This window comes from Leopardus geoffroyi, chromosome C2, assembly GCF_018350155.1.
Source record: "Leopardus geoffroyi isolate Oge1 chromosome C2, O.geoffroyi_Oge1_pat1.0, whole genome shotgun sequence".
In the NCBI taxonomy this organism is placed as follows: Eukaryota; Metazoa; Chordata; class Mammalia; order Carnivora; family Felidae; genus Leopardus; species Leopardus geoffroyi.
The window spans coordinates 80,871,794-80,891,407 of NC_059333.1; the positions used below are offsets into that span (position 1 = coordinate 80,871,794).

At 49.3% G+C, this 19,614-nt stretch overlaps 1 protein-coding gene across 5 annotated transcripts in view; it reads right to left on the reverse strand.

Moving 5' to 3' along the window:
* ST6GAL1 (ST6 beta-galactoside alpha-2,6-sialyltransferase 1) overlaps window positions 1-19,337 on the reverse strand; it is a 120,239-nt gene extending 100,902 nt beyond the window's left edge. For 4 of the 5 annotated variants that reach the window (XM_045502642.1, XM_045502639.1, XM_045502640.1 and 1 more), the window contains exon 1: window positions 18,885-19,332. The gene's annotated coding sequence lies outside the window, so the exon portion shown is untranslated. Of the gene's footprint in view, window positions 1-18,884 lie in introns of all 5 variants that reach the window. The other variant, XM_045502643.1, reaches the window with a different exon arrangement.
* Window positions 19,338-19,614: the final 277 nt, after the last annotated feature.

The window sequence follows — 19,614 nt, forward strand, 5'->3', positions numbered from 1 at the left end:
AAGAGAGAAACATTGGGAAGAGAAGGGAATATTGCTGGAGTCATGTCCTTAATTAAGTAAAGGGAACAGGATGCAGCACACAAGTGGAGGGGTTGGTCTTATGTAGGAGCAGAAACAAGTCATTCTCCAAGGTAACGGGCAGAAAGAAGAATTTGGTGGTGGGAAGGTGTGAAAGTTCTCTGATTGCCATTAGTTTCTCAGGTAAGTGGAAACCGAGGTTCTGACTAAGAGTAAGGATGGGAGGGGCGCCTGGGTGGCACAGTCGGTTAAGCGTCCGACTTCAGCCAGGTCACGATCTCGCGGTCCGTGAGTGCGAGCCCCGCGTCAGGCTCTGGGCTGATGGCTCAGAGCCTGGAGCCTGTTTCCGATTCTGTGTCTCCCTCTCTCTCTGCCCCTCCCCCGTTCATGCTCTGTCTCTCTCTGTCCCAAAAATAAATAAACGTTGAAAAAAAAAATTTTTTTTTTAATTAAAAAAAAAAAAAGAGTAAGGATGGCAGAAGAGGTGTTAAAGGTTTGAAGACAGAGAAAAAGCTGTGAACCGTCACCTAGAGAATCGCAGTGGTTCTCAGCCAAGGCTGCCCATTGGAATCAACAACAGAGCTTTTAAAAAAAATTTTAATGTTTATTTATTTCTGAGACAGAGCACGAGTGGGGAAGGGGCAGAGAAAGAGAGGGAGACACAGAATCCGAAACAGATTCCAGGCTCTGAGCTGTCAGCCCAGAGCCCGACACAGGGCTTGAACTCACAAACTGTGAGATCATGACCTGAGCCGAAGTCAGTCGCTCCACCGACTCAGCCACCCAGGGACCCCAACCACAGAGCTTTTAAAAAGGATACTGATGCCCAGGTCATCTCCATAAAGACTTGGATTTCATTCTTTCTGGGTGGAATTACCCAGGAAAATAAAAGCAATACCTTTTATGATCTCCCCCAGGTAATACTAATGGAAGCCAGAGTTGAGAATCACTCAACAAAGGGAACGGAGAAAGATGACCTGACAACGCTCAAGTCCACTGAAGGATCATGGTCACAAATGAGAGCGGGACCAGTCAGGACAGTGGTCTGCTTCTCCAGTGTCACATTCAGCTGGGGGGGGGGGTGGGGGGGAGGGGGCGCAAGCATGCTGGGGAGAATGAGCTGGAGTTAACGAGGGTTCCATGTGATACCTGTTAAGTATCGCATACCTGTAAAAGTACACGTGGGAAGAGTCCAGTGAATGAAAGCTGCTGTGTTTATTTTTATCACCAGCTAGGTGGTATATACTATCCTTGTAGCAAATATAATTTTCCTTTTATGTCATCCTATGATTCACCCAATTTGTATGTGTCACAGCATTTTCAAGTCATTTGCAAAAAAACTAAAATCACAAATGTGTATCCTTAAATGTTAAGGAGGTGTCCTGTGGGTCTTTTTTTGTCACATTTAGCACTACACATGGGATCACTGGAATTCACAGGTCACCTCTCCCACCCAACCTCCCTGGGTTCTGATTTGATAACAACAGTTCTCTGCCAAAGTTTTGTGAAGCCCCCTCCAGTCCACACCCCCTCGGAGCCTGCATGTTAGGGGTTCCATATTTGCAATTCCCGTCTGGTGATCCGTCCTTCTCCCTCTGGGAAGGTCCCCCCTTGATCCTGGCCCTGAGTCTGGAGAGATCTCTGTAGCGATAAGTGCCATCTCAACACTCCCTCCCTGAGCCAAGCCTGGCTAGGTCCCCGTCCGTGTCCACCAACTGCTGGAAAAAGACTGCAGACTTCATCCTGAGCCTCAACTGTGTGCACTTGAATGCCAGCGGAAGGCAGAAGCCCTGTGAGCTCCCCTGCTCATCCCCCAGTGTCCCTTACTATCAGCTCCCGACCTCCCTTATCAATGGATACCATGCCAATTCTTGGTTGTGAACTTCCTTCTACTCCACCCTAAGTGCCCAGGCAAACCGCTCCCCGGGGGTCTCACCTCTTCTTCTCTGACCCTGCCCCTCCCTGTCTCTTGCTCCCATTCATCTGTGCCCTGAATCCACATGCCCGCCTCTTCTCCTAAACAGAAGCTCCTCCAGGGAGAGGCTGGAACACATGTAGCCTCATATCCACAGTGCCTAGCAGAGTATCAGGCCCATCGGGTGGCCAATAACTGAAAATAACTATCACATTAAATAGCTACCAATTTTTTATCACTAATCGTGTGCCAGCGCTAGGTTAAGCACTACACAGGACTTGAACCCATGCTACGAGGTAGCACTGATTAATACCCACTGCAGATAAGGGGCACCTGGGTGGCTCAGCCGGTTGAGCGCCTGGCTTTGGCTCAGGTCATGATCTTGTGGTTTGTGAGTTCAAGCCCCGCGTCGGGCTCTGTGCTGACAGCTCAGAGCCTGGAACCCGTTTTGAATTGTGTCTCTCTTCTCCTCCTCCGCTCGTGCGTGCTCTCTCTCTCTGTCTCTCTCTCTCTCAAAAATAAGTAAACATTAAAAAAAATTTTTTTTAAATACCCACTGCAGATGAGAAACTGAGGTTCAGAGGGGCACCCGGGTGGGGCTCGGCCGGTTAAACTCAGGTCATGATCTCGCAGTCTGTGAGTTCGAGCCCCCCATCGGATTCCGTGCTGACAGCTCAGAGCCTGGAGCCTGCTTCGGATTCTGTGTCTCCCTCTCTCTCTGCCCCTCTCCTGCTTGCACTGTCTCTCTCTCTCACTCTCTCTCTCAAAACAAAAAATTTTTTTTTAATTTAAAAACAAAACAAAACAAAACTGAGGGTCAGAGAAGTTGAGTTCTCAAGTTTGCACAACGAAGACGTGGCACATCTGGAATTAAACCCGCGTCCATCTGCCTGCAAAACATGCGGGGTTTTTTTCTCCCCGCAGTATGATAAGGGCTTTCTGAGAAAGGTGACACTGCAGATGGTAATGGGGAAGCCAGTGAGTTGCTTCCAGCATGCCCCCATCCCCCCACCCCGGGGCGTTACCTGGACTGTCTGGGAGACAAGGGTAGGACTTTCCCAAGTGCAGAAGCATGTCCCTGGGAGGTGCCTTTCATCTGTCTCCTGCCTACCTGATCTTTCCTCTCCTCTTGATTTATAAGCCAGAATAAAATGTTCATTGTCTAGAGCAAAAAAGGAACCGCCACAAGCCCTCTGGCAGGAAGCATCTTCTGGGGATTTATTCCCAACGCTGTCATTAACCACCCCCAGCTCAGGCCCGGGGCCAGCATCCTCCCATTGACAAAGGCTGTGTGCACAGTCTGTTTGGATAAATGGAGGTCCCGCCCAGCTGCTTTTGTCATAGCTCCCTCACTGCCTGCTCTCCCTCTCACCTGGGACAAACTCCCGGGACCCTGGTTCTCCGAGGGATAAGAGAAGAGCGAGGTCCTAAACCTGACTCCCCCTCCCCACCACCAGGGCTCTGCTCCCACAGGTCGGCCCAGAGAACATTCCCTGTTTCATCTTGCAGCTTGTGTCTCACGTCTAAGGCCAGAAGTGAGGGGGAAAGGACCATCCAGTGGAGCAGAAGGGTCCACCAGAGCCCGGAGTGCTCCCCACCCCGGGCTCCTGAATCTCCCACTGTGCTCCACACTGTGACCTGACCTAGGGGCCACCTGCTCACGCTCACTGGTGGCTGAGCGCATCTGTATCCTGGTCTCGGAGGGCAGACGGTGAGCGTGGGGAGGGGCTGGGTGCTGGGCTGGGCCCGGGGCTGTGCCATGAAGCCAGTCAGCCTGCTGCCATCCAGGGGTCGACTGTCTAACCTAGCTAACTCCACAGAACACAGGACAGCATACGAGATGAAAGGTCTTCTCTTTCCTGTGGGTGCCAGCAGTCTGAGGGGCCCGTCCTGAGCTAATGCTGGGCTCAAAGGCCTGTCTCGGCTCAGCAGAGAGACCAGCAGGAAAAGGAAGGAACTGGTTTCTTCAGCAGTAAGGAGCAGCTTAGTTCCCTCTAAAACCACCCATCACCCCCACACACAAGACACAAGATGGGGCTTTCGGATGCCCGATGAGTGGCAAGCCAGGCCCCACCCCAGACCCCGGAACAACTGCAACACTTCCTGGGGCAGATGTAAGTCACCTCAGGCCACCCTAGGTCAGTGCTCAGGCACTTCCTCGTGCGTAGTGTGAGAGACCAATTTCCCCAAGGCCTTGTCCTCATCAGCACTCCCGAAAACTGCTCCCCCCAGAGGCCCCTGATGTCTCTGTCCCTCCGGTCCATTTTCCAGACCATATGCCTCTACCAGACAGACATGGCAGGGGCCTGCTCACCTGGCCACTCCAACATTCCTTCCGGTAGCCTGGCGCGCCTGGAACACCCTCCTGGGCCCTGTGTAACTCACCAAGCTGTTCGCAGCTGTCCCGACTCCACTCTGGCCCAGACTTTGCCAGCAAGCAGGAAGGCAGGCAGGAGCCTCCCCTCACCCGGCAGTGGGAGAGACCCAGACAGAGGACCGGCCTGCCCCCCTCTCCACTACCTCCCATCAGAGTCCCCAGCCGGTAGTCTGAGTCAGCAGAGCACAGCTTCTCACCTGTTGACCAAGCTGTTGCAAGTCTGCAGGGAGCACGGCCATGACTGGGGGAGTTTTTATGAACACCTGTGGGTGCCCTAACAGACGTCTGTACGTTCTCACAGGGGCAAGGGGTGTGCCAGCAATAACCGTTCTGTGTGGCTCTTTCACACTTTGTCATCTTTTTACATCTATGATCTAATCTGAACATAAAGACCAATCTGGGGACAGGCAGCCCCACAATTTTATTACCCCCTTTTATGGATTAGGTAGCCTGAGGCTACACAGCTGCCAGATGGCAGAGTCTGGACCACAGTTTAGGCTTTTATCTTTACCTGTTTTACCTGTGAGATAGATTTGTATTTCATAAGTCTAGATGTATGCAAATACATGAAGTATAGTTACCTGGCGAGTCTTGACCTATCAAAATATTGTTCCCATTTGCTTGTCTTTTTCTAATTTATGTCTCACAACGGTGGCCACTCGGGTCTTCTGTGCACTACAAATCCCAGCACAGTGGAAAAATCGTGGGCTCTGGAGCCCAGGCAGCATGGGGGGTCCAAGCCACCGTCTCGCACTGTGCAACTTTCGGCCAATAAGTCTCTCAACCTCAGTTTCCTCATCCGTACGGTAGGGGTAATTGTAACCATCCTATAGGGTTGCTGGGAAACCGGGAGATGATGTGTGTCGCACCTGGCACGCCGTGCACGCTTCATGAACAGCGGCTACTCTTCCGTCCATCCTTTGTTCCCCAACCACCACAAATGCCTCACAGCTACCCAGACATGGCCTGCCTTCACTCCTCCAAGCCTGTGCCCCCGCCCCTGCTAGGCATGCCCTTCGCCCATCCTTGACCCATCAGAACGCTTGTCATTCTTCCACCGTCCAGTTCAAACTCCGTCTCCTTCGTGAAACCTTCCCCTTAGTCCTCTGGGCCCCACCGCCCCGTGGGTCATCCGTTTTACAGTGTCTCATTCTGCTCAGAGTTCAGCATTCATGCAACTGACTCACCAGCTTCCCCATGAAAAGACAATGTCTGATTCACCTATTGTGTCTCCCACCTGCTCTCCGCACCCTGAGCATCAGCATCTAACAATACCTTTTTGAGGGGTACCTGGGTGGCTTAGTTGGTTAGACATCTGACTCTCGATTTCGGCTCAGGTCATGATCTCATGGTTCATGACATAGAGCCCTGCACCTGGCTCTGCACTGACAAAAATAAATAAACTTAAGGGGCGCCTGGGTGGTTCAACTGGTTGAGTGTCCGACTTTGGCTCAGGTCATGATCTGACAGCTGACAGCTCAGAGCCCGAAGCCTGCTTCGGATTCTGTGTCTCCCTCTCTCTCTGTCCCTACCCTGCTCTCACTCTGTCTTTTTCTCTCTCTTAAAAATAAACATTAGAAAAAAAATTTTTAAGAAACTTACAAAAAATACCTTTTAATAGCCTAACACAAAATTATAAAGAGCTAAAAGTCACCCAAGATCCCTCCATCCAGAAAAAAAAAAAAAAAAGATTAATATCATTCTTCACCTGTCTCTACCTTTACATGTAGATGGACGTATGGAGGATGAAAGAAGGCATGAAACAAGGATGGGTGGAACTACTTAATAAAGTAGCTGTTTTTTATTTTTAAATTTTCTTTTCTTTCCATTCCACGGAAAAGTAAAATTTCCTAAATGCCAGACTTTTAATAAATGTTTCTCCCCCCAAATAGATATTATTTCCCCAAAGATTCCTCCAAGTTTGGGGCGCCTGGGTGGCTCCGTCGGTTGCGTGTCTGACCCTTGATTTCAGCTCAGGTCACCATCTCAGGGTCAGGGGTTGGAGTGCTCTGTCCGGCTCTGTGCTGACAGGAAGAAGCCTGCTTGGGATTCTCTCTCCATCACCCTCGCAAAGTGGCCTCCCTCACTCGCTTTCTCTCCCTTCTCGCTCGCTCTCTCTCAGAATAAATAAATAAACAAACAAACAAAAGATCCCTCCAAGTTTAAGAAAACAATGAGTTGACTGGTTAGAGCCATGACTTTTTTATTATTATTTGAGAGAGAGAGAGAGAGAGTGGGGAGGGGCAGAGAGGGAGAGAGGTGGGGGCGGGAGGAGGGCTGGAGAATTGCAACCTTCTCGGCCTGGAGCCTGACAAGGGGCTCAATCCCACAACCCTGGGACCATGACCTGAGCCAAAATCAAGAGTCAGCCGCTCAACCGGCTAAGCCATCCAGGTGTCCCACCCATGGCTTTTTCTCTTTAGACAGTATGAGAGTGGGAAAGCTAGCACATACACTTTCCTCTTCACTTAACATTCTTGTTACTTCTCACATTCTTGCTTAGCTTCTATTTGAGTAGGTTAAGAGCTCACCAAATGACCCTTAACCATGCCTTCCTAAGCCCACTTTTGATTCATCCTTCTCATGATCAGGTAGGTTTTCCCGAGAAGAGCTCACGTAGGCCCTATTCCCTTTGTTCTAGCATGCATGAAAATGGCTACCTGCCTTATCCTTGTAGAGTGATATACGTCAGTGCAAAAGTCTTCAGTCATGCTGCCTTTCCCTCAGAACCCTGTAAATATTTCTTCTTCTGCATGTTCTCTTCTTCCGCTGCTGATCGAGCCTGAGGCCAACAGGACTTTTGCTCTGTGGCATAGGCGAAATGCTCCCAATATCCATTTTCCTCCTCTTCCTGAGTTTTTGGGTTTTTTTCTTTTTCTTTTTTTTTTTTTTAAGTAGGCTCTACGTCCAACATGGGGCTTGAACACAGCCCTGAGATCAAGAGTCACATGCTCTACCGACTGAACCAGCCAAGCACCTCCCCGACCTGAGTTTTAAGAGGGTGCCCAGCTCCCCCGCTGGAGACGTTCTTCCAGCCTCCTTTGCAGCCAGGCATGTCCACGTTTTGGTCAATGGAACGTGAACAGAAGTGATGTGTATCTCTCAGATGCCTCAGTCATCGTTCTGAGGGATCGCCTCTGTGTGACCTTGAGAGCTCTGACTTTTGTCTGATTAATTTCCTTATCGTTTTTCTCAGCATGTACTGTGATCCTCCTTCAGCCTTCCCTCTCTAACAATTCAGTTTTCCGTGTATACTACTTTGTTCCTTTATTAACTTTTCCACAATGATGTCTGCATCCTCGTGTTTCCTTAGCTCTGGAACAGCCCCCTTTTAATTCATTCTTGTCTCTGAGCTCTCCGTTGATTACTTTTCAGTAAACTTTATTTGAATGCTTGAATGGATACTGCCTTCGACCCAAGAGCCAAGCCCAAGCCAGAAACTAATTAGCTTGGGAGATGGGAAGAATAGGACAAAGGTGTCCCTTTTTTCATGGGGAGAGACAGAATAATCTTAGAGGTCATCTATGAGTCATCCACCTTCCTGATCATACTCATTCTTAAAGGAACAGCTCAAGACCCACCTGTTCCAGATTCTTCCAGCCCAGATTGATTTTGCTCCCTCTCCAGTACCCAAGGGTTTCTCCAGACTAAACATTCACAGGTAATGCTTAGGCTGCTAAGTGAACCTGGAACTTGTGAGAAAGGGCATGAAGGTTCTTCATCTCCCTTGCCACAAAGTTCGGCACATAAAGGTTTCCTTTGAAGATTTCTGGACTACTGAGTCTCTGAATGAAAAGGAGGGCAAAAACCAGAACAACCCTTAGAAGAGGACTTCAACACAGACCTACATGATGCAGGTAGAAGGAAGAAGATTCAACAGGGTATTACCCTTGAAAGATCAATGGAGAAGGAACAAGCCCCTTAGCCAGCAAGCCAGGCCTTCCCAACCTGCCCCTGCAGGCACCGTTGTGGGAGCTGATTAGGCCTACATTCAAGTACAAAAGCACCTTAAGTCACTCTCTCGCTGACTGTGAGCATGTCACCCAACTTCCTTCAGCCTCTGTTTCCTCACCTACTAAACAGAGATAACAGAATATGCCACAGAGGGAAGTTGTGAAAATTATAGATAATGCATGCGACAGTTCCAGCCTCATCCCCACTCCTGCCTTGTCGCGCTCCTCTGCAGGAACACCAATCTCCTAGGGGCTCTCCCGCACATGCCAACGGGCCATTCTTCACCCCACACCTTTCCTCCTGCAGCCCCTTCTCCTGCAAATGCCCTTTCCCTGGAGGCTAACAGCTACCGCCCTCCAAAACCCAGCTTAGGCATCACCTGCTCCAGAAACCTTTCCCAAACTCACTACACCTTCTTCCCGGCTTCATAAGGTTTATCACACAAGATCGTAATTAACATCTAAGTGTCTACCTCCAACTAAGAACAAAACTGTGGGAGTATCTGGGTGTCTATTCTAAAACGCACACTGTGCATTGGCTATAACGGGCATTCGATGTTTGTTGAATGAATGAACAAAGCAAGGACTCTGAGAAGAAGAGGGTGGGGTGACACAAGAAGTCTGTCTGCCATTAACTCCCAAGGCCTTGCTAGTTACACTGAATACGTGTATATATTACCTGCAACATGTGTAAATATTCCCAATGACTAGCACATAATAGGTCCTCAATAAATACTTGATGAATCAATTATTGTTGAATAAACTTTACAAGAGAAGAAACTGTTTAAGAGCCTAAAACCACAGGTGCAAGATAAGCCCATAACAATGCCTATACTGAGTTCTATTTACAAGCCAAAGGCATTTAAGGTAGCCAAGCAGCGGTACCCACTAATCTGTGGCCATACTCACCACCGGTATGTGTGTTCCTAGTCATAACCAGATAACGAGTCAGGTGGATATCCTAGCTTTAAAGGGCAAGCAAAAAAACAAAAACAAAAAAACGCAAACCAGGCTTGACGCAAACAACTCGTAACCAAAACGAATGACAGCAAATGCTATCCACACATGAATGTCCCGTGAATTCTTCCTTTCATATGTTCTCAGGGGAATGACAGAAAATTTCCATCAGCCCCTGTACGGAGAAATTGAGCCAAGCCCCCTGTGAAACTAAGGACGAAGCCCTTCTCCGACTCAAAGGACTTGGAATGATTAGCAGTGGATAAACCTGTAACATACCATAGAGAAAGAGCTTTGCCCCAGGCCAGCTTCAGTAGTCAGCAGCAGTGAATCTTCGGGGGGAGTCTCTACCCCTCTCTGAAGCTCAGTTTTCTCATCTGCAAAACGGAGCTAATGACCCCAAGACACAGTGTCGCTATGAGGACTGAATGAGAGAACATACATAGTGCTTCATCAGGGCCAGGGGCACAGCAAAAGCCCAGAACCTGGTAAGCTTGCCATGCTGCCCTCACCAAGACGCAACTAACCCTTAGGTCCAAGAGGCTCCTCTTAAACCACAGAAAAGAAAGGCACAAGCATTAAATATGGCGGGTGCTATCGGAGGACATTCAAGAGGTTGCAAAGGGTACAGTGTTGCTAAAATTAAAGTTGACTGACATCTCAGCACTGGGCTAGGGAAACCAGGAGATGGATGCAAATTTAGAAAGACCGTAATCAAAAAAAAATTTAGAATCATCCTCCTGGGACACGTAGTTCTTTTCTGGTTGCCAGATTTCCTGGTCATCTAAAGTGTATGTGATATATTTATTACTATGGAAATAATTTATGAATAAAAAGTCAAGTAGAGCTGAAGCCAAGGACAGAACAGGAGGAAGGTTGCCAAGATCCAGGGGAAACAATGTTTCAGCCTCCTTTGAAGGCTTCCATTTTATTCGACCTTTACAAAGCTCCAGTTACGCCCTCCATAACCTGTCCTGACCCTGCAGTCCTAGTTTGCCTCTTTCTACTTCTGGTCCCACAGGCTCTTGTCCGATAGGCTCCCAAGGACGGAAGGGGCCTTAGCAGGCACTTCGGTCAACCACTCCACAACCAAACTGCAAAGTTCACACGCAACGTCGGCTTGAATACTCCCCCCAGGGAGTTCGCGGCCCCGTGACACAGTTTGTTCCACAGTCGGGAAGTTCTGCCGAATAAGTTCTTCCTTATCTCCCATCCTCCTGTGCTTTTCTTCCAACCTGTGCTGGTTCTCCCCTCCACAGCAACCACTCAGTGCTCCTCCCATCCTTCTTCCACATGAAGCAGGTGCCACTTACGATCCCCTGCAGGCTGGAAAGTCCAATGCCCACACTTATCCCACCTCCAACACGGTGTCCTAAACTTCTGTCTTCCAAGGAGCCCATCCCTGGATTTGCTTCCTTTTCCCATGATCTGTATCAGAGCCAGGGAAACAAAACACTCCAGATGGGTCTGATCAACCAGACAGAGCAGAGTGGCACGGGTGCACTCCCTCCTCCAAGCCTGAGATCAAATACTCCTCTTCTTCCCTCTCTCCCTTCCGTCCCTGTTCCAGGCCTCCCACTGGGTCCCCTCAGGTCCTGGGAACAGAAACAAACCTGACAGTGCCAGGGAACGTGCGAGGAGGAGGAGAAGGTGATGACGCAGCTCAGTGCCTTGCACTTGCAGCCAAGGGCACCCAAGCCAGCAGGCTATCTCCAAAAATAACCCTGTCCAAACAGTCAGCCTCTTAGTAATTCCCCAGGAGCCCTTCGTTCCAGCTTTCCAGGGTGTGGTCCTCAGCGTCCCTGTGCCTGGTCCCTCGCCACCCTTTCCAGAGCCTAATGGACTGGTTCCATTTAACCACTGACATTTACAGCCATTGTTCCTTATGTCCAAGGTCTAAATATACTTAGAAATATATTTTTATGGAAAATTTTTACAGTTAAGCAAACATCATAATATAGATTGTAATGCAACTACAAAAAAAGCATCTGCATGCACGGAGAGGGAAAGATCTCTAACACATATAGTCAGGTGGAAAAGGCAGTCTTGTAAAGTGGCAGTTGTTATGGGATCCATTTACTGAGTTTTAAAAATGTATCTGTGAAGAGGCACCTGGGTGGCTCAGTCGGTTAAGTGTCCGACTTCAGCTTAGGTCATGACCTCACAGTCTGTGGTTCAAGCCCCACATCCGGCTCTGAGCTGACAGCTCGGAGCCTGGAGTCTGCTTCGGATTCTGTGTCTCCCTCTCTCTCTGCTCCTCCCCTGCTCATGCTGTCTCTCAAAAATAAATGAACTTTAAAAAAAATTTTTTTTAACATATCTGTGTAGAACCATGAATACACAAGTAAATGTATACAAAAGGGGCAGAAAGACCCACAAAAGTGCAAACAGTAGTCACTTTGGAGAGAAGTGGGATTGGGGAAAATGGCAAAAGGTGAGGGGTAATTTTTTACTCTGAATATCATAAAGGGAAACAGATTTTACTTACTACTTGTATGAAGAAGCCACCTGGCCTTAGGTGTACCTTTCCCCCTTTGTCATCGATCATCTCAGAGCTGGAAGGGGTCCGGGGGACTATGACACAGGTCCCTGAGGTAGGGTACCCATGGTGGCATGCCTTTTGCCTAAGGTCACACAGCCAGCTAGCAAAAGCCAGAGACCACAAGTCACAGTACAGGCCCTGACATCGTGGAACCCCCAGAGGATTAAAAAGAAGGCTTTGACTTAATTACTAAATCAAATCAACTTTATTCTTTCAGTTGAGTCAGAAATACCTACTTTGGTGAACAGCCAGATGGAAGAGACCAAGGTCATCAAACCTGGAGGGAAAGGGGTCTCAGGCAGGACCTATCACTCAGGCATGGCTGGCAGGCCCTACCTTCTCTGGGCTTCCTGACCCTCATCCATAAATCAGAGGGATGGGCTAAGTGACAGGGGACAAGGGACAAGGACAGATTGGCGGGTACGGAGTGCTGTGGGTTCCAGGTGTTCGTCTGAGCGACCTCCGCATCCTCAGAATGAGACTGGCAGGAGCACTCCCTGAGTGCATCCTGGGCCGAGGGGCCAGCAGTCCGTGACCTTAATTCCATATGGAAGCCCTGCCTCTCAGGAGGGGAAGGCTGGGTTCAAGTCTGACTCAGCTCCCCACCCCCACCCCAGCACCAAGCTGCTTGGGCTGCTGCATGGATTACCTCATTCGATATTCGCCAAACTTTCAAATGCGCTCAAAGAAATTCAGAAGTCACTTGCCAAAAGCCTACAACTGGAAAAGGGTGGGGACCTTCTGCAAAATTAGGTCTCCTGATTCTACATTCAGTGCTCCTTCTATCCTGCCAGTTTGGCATGCAGTGGGGCCTCCTCACTTGAGCGATAAAACTTAAGTTCTTGGGTTGGCTCCCCACCAACCCCTGTCTCTCTCTCTCTCTCTCTCTCTCTCTCTCTCTCTCTCTCTCACACACACACACACACACACACACACACACAGTCCCCTAACAGTGACAGCAGAGACAGGCTCCAGGAGCAGCACGACTCAGATATGCATCATGCTGATAAGATGTCTGGGATGTGCTTCAAAGTCATCTGGGGTGGCCTGTGGGGATATACGTCAGCTATGAGTTGTGATAATTGTTGAAGATAAGTGATTGTTTACAGGGGTTCATTACACCATTCTTTCTACTTTTGTACATTTGAAATTGCCCAAGATCAGACTTTTTTTATACTGCATCATGCAAGTGATCAATTTGTCACCTGGTAGGTGGTTCCATTGTGATCAACTTGCTGCTTCCCTCGGCACACAAAGCCACACAATGACCTGCTGTCATGTTAAGAAAAAATATCAGGGCCAAAGTTTCTGCAGGGTGTGAAAATCCCAATTATAGCAATAATAGCCATCGCTTACTGAGTGCTTCCTGTTTACCTGTCACTGCAGTGGACCGTTTAGCTATGATTTCATTTAATCCTCACAATGGCCCGGTAAAGTTGGAGCTGTTAAGCCCATTTTATAGAGAAGCAAATTGAAGTTCAGAGAGCTTAACTAGCTTGTCCAGGTCTCCACCTGTGATGAATGATGAGCAAGAATTCAAATCCTTCATCATAAGAAAAAAGAGTCTGTAACTACACGTGGTGACGGATTTTAACTAGATCTATCGTGGTGATCATTTCACAGTATATACAAATATCAAATCACTAAGTTCTACACCTAAAACTAATGCAATGTTGTATGTCAATTATACCTCAGTAAAAAAAAAAAAAAAAAATCAAATACTGAATTACATGTGCTTTTAACTTCTACTGCTCCCACAATATGTAATACTTTGGTACGTTAGGACTTTCTATGTAATTGGGACTAAATCTATGAAATTTTTCAAATGATCATATCCTTCACAGTGTAACCCAGTCATTTTAACCTTAGGATTCTACACGATGCAAACTATCTTGGAATGTAGACAGGGATTAATTCACAAACACATTATTCACAGTGTCAATTACCATAGGGCAAATGAGAAGTGCCTGGGCTATCCCACAGTGGCCTTCATCCCAGAAGCCTTACTCATGGATGCTCCAGTCTTGGGTGCTTGCCCCTCCTCTGTGGTCCCACAGCACCCTGTACCAGTCTCTTGTTTCCTGGTCCCCTCCACCGGACCATGAGCTTCTTTAAAGCTAAGCTCTTCTCACACATCTTTGGTTTAGAGTGGGCACTCGAATACGTGAGGACTGAATTAGTAAATGACCATGGAGTTGATGATTTAACATCTACAGAAACTGCTTAAGCTGCTGGAGGACAAAGGATAGTACCAGAACCCAAGGTCACATGCAGTGCCCTTCCCCCTCCACCTTAGACTTTAAACTTTTTCTAAAATAAAAAGTAACAAAAATGACTGGAGTTTGAATGCTTGAGGCAGGGTGGGAGAGGGGGAGGAAGCTGGAGGCACCTTCCTCTCTAGGCCCTCATTGAAATACCACTGAAGTGACCAGATCCCATGGGCCATGTAAACTTGGAGGTGCTGAGCAGCTGATATGGGTGATGAATGAAAGACGCAACTTTAATATGGACTTAAACTATGTCAAGTACATCTGAGAAGGTTAAGCAAGAAAGGCAAGAGATGACTGCACATACAGCATGTTCTCAACCATTTAAAGAAAATACATCCATTTGGAAAAAAAAAAAAAAAAAAAAGACCAGAGGGAAAACTGCCAAATGTTAATAGTGGTTACCTTTGAATAACGTAATCTTTTTCTGTGTCTCTATACTTTTTTATACTTTCCAAATTGTTCCCAGTGGGCATACTTGATTTTTATAATCAGAACAATAAATAAAATTTAAATCACGAAATTGATTCTGAAGGCTAGTAATGATTTCGAAAACCTCTCCAGTATTTTAATGCGGTGAAACTGCATTGCTTACTATGTTACTGTTACAGAAGAGACTATAAAAAGTACATCTACTGGAATCAGAATGCCATCATGTAGTTTCAGTACACACGCACACAAGCAAGAAAATGTATTTTTCCCCAATTCAGTTTTTAGTGAATAAATCACTGATACCAGGTCTGAGCAAATTCTCAGTATTCTAATGTTCCATAAGGTACTGTGAATTTCATTAATGAACTATTCCTGTCATTTTTTAACGTTTATTTATTTTTGAGAAATAGAGACACAGAGCAGGAGCAGGGGAGGGGCAGAGAGAGAGAGAGACAGAATCTGAAGCAGGCTCCAGGCTCTGAGCTGTCAGCACAGAGCCCAACACGGGGCTCGAACCACAAACCGCAAGATCATGACCTGAGCCAAAGTTGGATGCTTAACTGACTGAGCCACCCAGGCGCCCCTCCTGTCATTTTTTTAATGCAACCACATCCTCACAACTTTAGAGAGCTACATTCTCTTTGAAGCCTTCCTCTTCCACTCACTCGTTTACCATCATTGGTTTGATTCCCAGAGAAAAAGGGAACACCCCTCTCCATGCCCCCTCCCCAGTCAATATTGAGATAAATTAGATCTACTTTCTGTGGGTTCCTGAGGACAATTTCTTATTGCAGTGATTTTTTTAAGTGTATTTATTTATTTTTGAGAGAGAGAGAGAGAACAAGAGCATGTGCCTGGGAGCATGACCAGGGCAGGGGGAGAGAGAGAGGGAGAGAGAGAATCCCAAGCAGGCTCAGCACTGTCAGCACACAGAGCACAACACAGGGCTTGATCCCAGGAACCCTAAGATCATGACCTGAGCCGAAATCAAGAGTCGGACGCTTAACCAACTGAGCCACCCAGGTACCCCTCTGAAGACAGCTTCTGAGGGGAGATCCAAATGTGTTCTGCATCCATTTGAAAAAAAGGGTGGGAGGGCTTCTCTGTAACTCCAGGTCAACACCAAACCCCAGCCCTAGCCTGCCTGTTTGTCAGTAACACAGAATGAATGAATGCCATCACTTTAGACTGCACAGCTTTGTTTTTTATTTGTTTCTTACTAGGTTTAATTACCTTAGAGTCACACAAACTTTACAACTCTCCAAAGGCCCCCTTTACAATGTGGCAGGCATTCACCCCTCTTTGTTAACTAGGTAGGGTCCCCTAATTTGAGTAGAGGGCTTACTCTATGGGGTTATTCTCCCACCAACATCCTCTGCCACTTAAAAAGCCGGTGAGCACTGGAGCCTGCCAAGAGGTCTGAGCAGGCATAAGCATGTGTCACATGGCTGGATACCCACAACAACGCCAGGATATACATACCCATCCTTCCCTTCACATTAAATAATCATATTCTCAAGGAACACAGGACACAGAAGAGCTGACCCAAACTCCTCTGATCCTAAGGCCTAAGCATCTTCCACTCCCCTGGAACAGCCTGTGCAGAGCCTGGGCAGGAAGGACTTTCACTGTCCAAGGAAGCGAGGAACTGGAGCCCAGGAGGTTAATAGCTCAGAAAGCTAAGTGGGGTCTCTGTCTTCTGGCTTCTTGCTGCCTTTTGCTTTACGATTATGTTCAAAGCAGGTCCCCACTGGGGAAGCAAGCAATAGCAGGGGAACATGTAGGAGGCCAGGGCAAGGGTGGAGTGAACCACTTAGTAAACACTACAGAAAAGTGATCCCCAATGATAACTGCAATAGTCCTCACCATATCTACCATAGGGATCCATGGCTCTGTACCATAACCAACACCTATTTAATTCCTTAAGGAATTCATTCTCAGACTTATAGAGTGTCGTTATAACAACCATCATAACTTTGACTTTACTCTGGGGTACCAACAACAACTCATTTGATGCAACGGTTTTCCTTTTACGCACAAAGAGAAATTAAAAGCAGACACCTTGCTGCATGTCCTTAGGCAAGTGATTTCTCCTCTCTGGGCCTCAGTTTTCCCATCTGTTAAATAAAAGGGTCTGGCCTGATGATTCCTAAGGTTCCTTATAAGGCAAGCATCCCGATAAAAAAGCTATACAGTGGAATTACCACAAAAATGAAACGCTCTAGAAACCCTAAGAAAAGAAACAAGTGTAGCTAGGAGATAACAGGGGCAGGACAAAACAGCACATTAGCTTTGGGGAAACCCGGACTCCAAGTATTTGTTGTCGGGTTTTTTAATTTTTATTTTTTTGGTTTTTTGTTTGTTTTGGTTTTTTGGTTTGTTTTTTTTTTTTTTTGTTTTGATTTGTTTTGTTTTGTTTTTTTGGTTTTTTTGGTTTTCCAACTTTTCCTCTGCCAAATACAAAAATAGGCAGCTACTTCCGTGGAACTCTCAAAAAGAATTTAATTAAATAAAATCAATGAAAACAACGCCTTGTTCTCCCACAAGTGGCTCAGGAGTAGCTTGCTAAGAGACACTTTCTTCCCTGTGGGTCTGATGTCAACAGCCTAATGCTTAGGCCCAAACAAAGGCTTCCTGGCACAGAGATGAGAGGCAAATATCTAAGTCCCCATATCTGGCCCTATTCCAAATTGAGGGGAAAGGGACAGTGAGAAGAGAAAAATACCAAAGTTTATGAAAGGCTAGCAGAAAAGTAAAGAATTACTAAATCTATCTTTTCCCAAACGAATAAGAACTCTTAAAAGAGATAATGGAAGGGTGCAGCTTTCCATCTGAATTACTTTCTTTGTTTAACTCTGTTCTAGGGCCACTGATTTTCAGACTAACCTGGTTGTGCCTTTGGGGGCTGTCAAGGCCAGGGGCAGTGTGGGAACTGGGAGACCCATACTCAAAATTCTCTTTCCCATTTCACTGGTTTAAACTCCCGCAAGGCATTTTCCAGGCCAACATTACCCGCTTGTAAAATAAGAGGGTTCCCTAGATCCCCTTTAGATCCTCAGTAACAGTGGCTTGGAGCTGAAGGCCCTCCAGTTCTCCCCGGGGACACGTTTAACCTCCAGAGGGACTGGCGGCCAGTGAGCTCAGCAAGAGCACTCTAGCAGCGGTGCCTCCATGCCTGCACACCCCAACCCCCGCCCCCCCACTCCCACAACCTCAGGGTCTTACTTCTGCACCAGCACCATTCCCTAACAGGCCAATGCACCCACCCACCCACTTCACGGCTGCCCGAGCAGGTCTGATGAACCAAAACCTGCCAAGGTGAGCAGAGCACATGTAAGCAAAGCAAAAACAAAACAAACAAGAGCCCTCTTATCTGGACCTCGGAATTTCTCTCAAACTGATCTAACTGAAGATAAGAGCGTCCCTACCCAGAACAAGAGGCCTCGGCTGGCCTCGCCTGTAAAAACTAAAAACGCAAAGCGAGTCTCAAGCCAAAAGGGGCCAGTGCCAGACGCAAGGACCTACAAGGCAAAGCTCAAGCAAAGGGCCGAGAAGACCAAGACCGCGCTGGGCGCTGTTTAAATTGGACTATTGTTTCTGCAGGCTGGGGAGGCGCTCGCCATCTCCCAGCAGGGGCAGTCGCCTGAGTGCAGGGACAATGGTGCACTAGGCACGGTCTTTTTTTGGAGAGGGACCCATGGGCTCTTAATTCAACCCCGGTGCGCTGGAAGTGAGGGGCTGCCCTGGTCACATCCAGTAATGCACCACGGCCGGGGACAGGCTCTCGGCCTGGGGCAAAGCTTTTTGTAGCCGCTTTCGTGTTTTGTTCTCCCCTTTTGGCAGACTGGCAGTTTGGCCTGAGGGCCAAGTGGTACCTTTTCAATGTGTCTGTCGTCCTCCTCTGGCCAGCGGCGCCCCTAGCGCCTCTCCCTCCCCCGCGGCTTGAGACAATGGCCCGGTTCCGCAGGGCGGCCGTTCCGCGGCCAGCCGGGCGCCGGGATCCCCGCGCAGAGCGCACGTGCGTTTGTTATGGTGCCTGAGCCCCCACCCCCGCCGCAGGCCTCAGTTTCCCGGTCCTTAAATCTAGCGGCGGGAATGCGCAGGAACCCGGAGCGCGCGGGGCGTCCCGCACCTGACCCGTGGCGCGGTGCGGGAAGCGGGGCTCCCGGGGGCCGAGCGCACGTGGGTTTGTTGTGGGTCCGCAGACTCTCGGAGCCCCGGGGGAAAGCCAAGGCGGTCCCCGGGCCGGGAGAAAGCCAGAGACACCCCGGCCCCACGGTGGCCAGCCGGCCGGCGAGACTGCCGAGGCGGCGCTGGGCACCGGCTCCGCGCGCCCCGCCGCCCCGCTCCCCTCCCGTGCCCCTTCGCACACGCCTCCGCCCGGGCCCCGGGCCGCGCCGCCGCCCTGCGCACCCCTACTCACTCGCTGCGCGCTCGGCCGCCGGGGCTGCGGCCCCTCCGCCCGCTCCGCGCCCTCGCCGGCCCGCAGCCGCTCCCTTTGTTAGCGCCCGGCAGTGCCCCAGATGTCTTCCCTGGCCCGGCCCCGCACTCCCCTCCCCCAGGTGCCGCCCGTCTCCGCGCGCCGCGGCCGCAGGGGAGCCCGGCAGCTGGGAGCCCGGCGCCAGGTCCCGGCAGGAGGGTCTGCTGGGGAGGAGCGGGGGACTGGGGCTGAGGGGTGGAGGGGACGGCGAAGGAGGGAAGAAGAGCGCGGCGGAGGGGCGGGGGAAGCGAAGGTCTCCGTTATGCAAATAGTCGGGCCGACGGGGTGGGTCCCCGGTCGCACGGCGCCCCAGACACCCTGGCCTGGCCCTCCGGGGGTCGCCCGCGGGCGGGCCTCCGGGTTAGGGGTGACGGGTTAGGGCACCTCGTGATGCGGAGACCCCGCTTCCACCACCCCCCACCGCCACCGTCACCGAGGAAGGCGGAAGGAGGAACGAGGGGAGGGGCGACGCGGAGGGCCGGGATCCCCAAATGCCGGCTCTCCCCACCACGCCCCAGGTCCCGGAGGGTCGAATGCTACACTCACAGGCTTTCCGTCCTCACGAGCGGGAACTGTAAATCCTGGCTCCGATACCGACTGCCTGTGTGACTGAGCAAGTCACTTAACGTCTCTGAACTCTTCTTATGTAGGATATAAAAAGGCAAAATCTCTT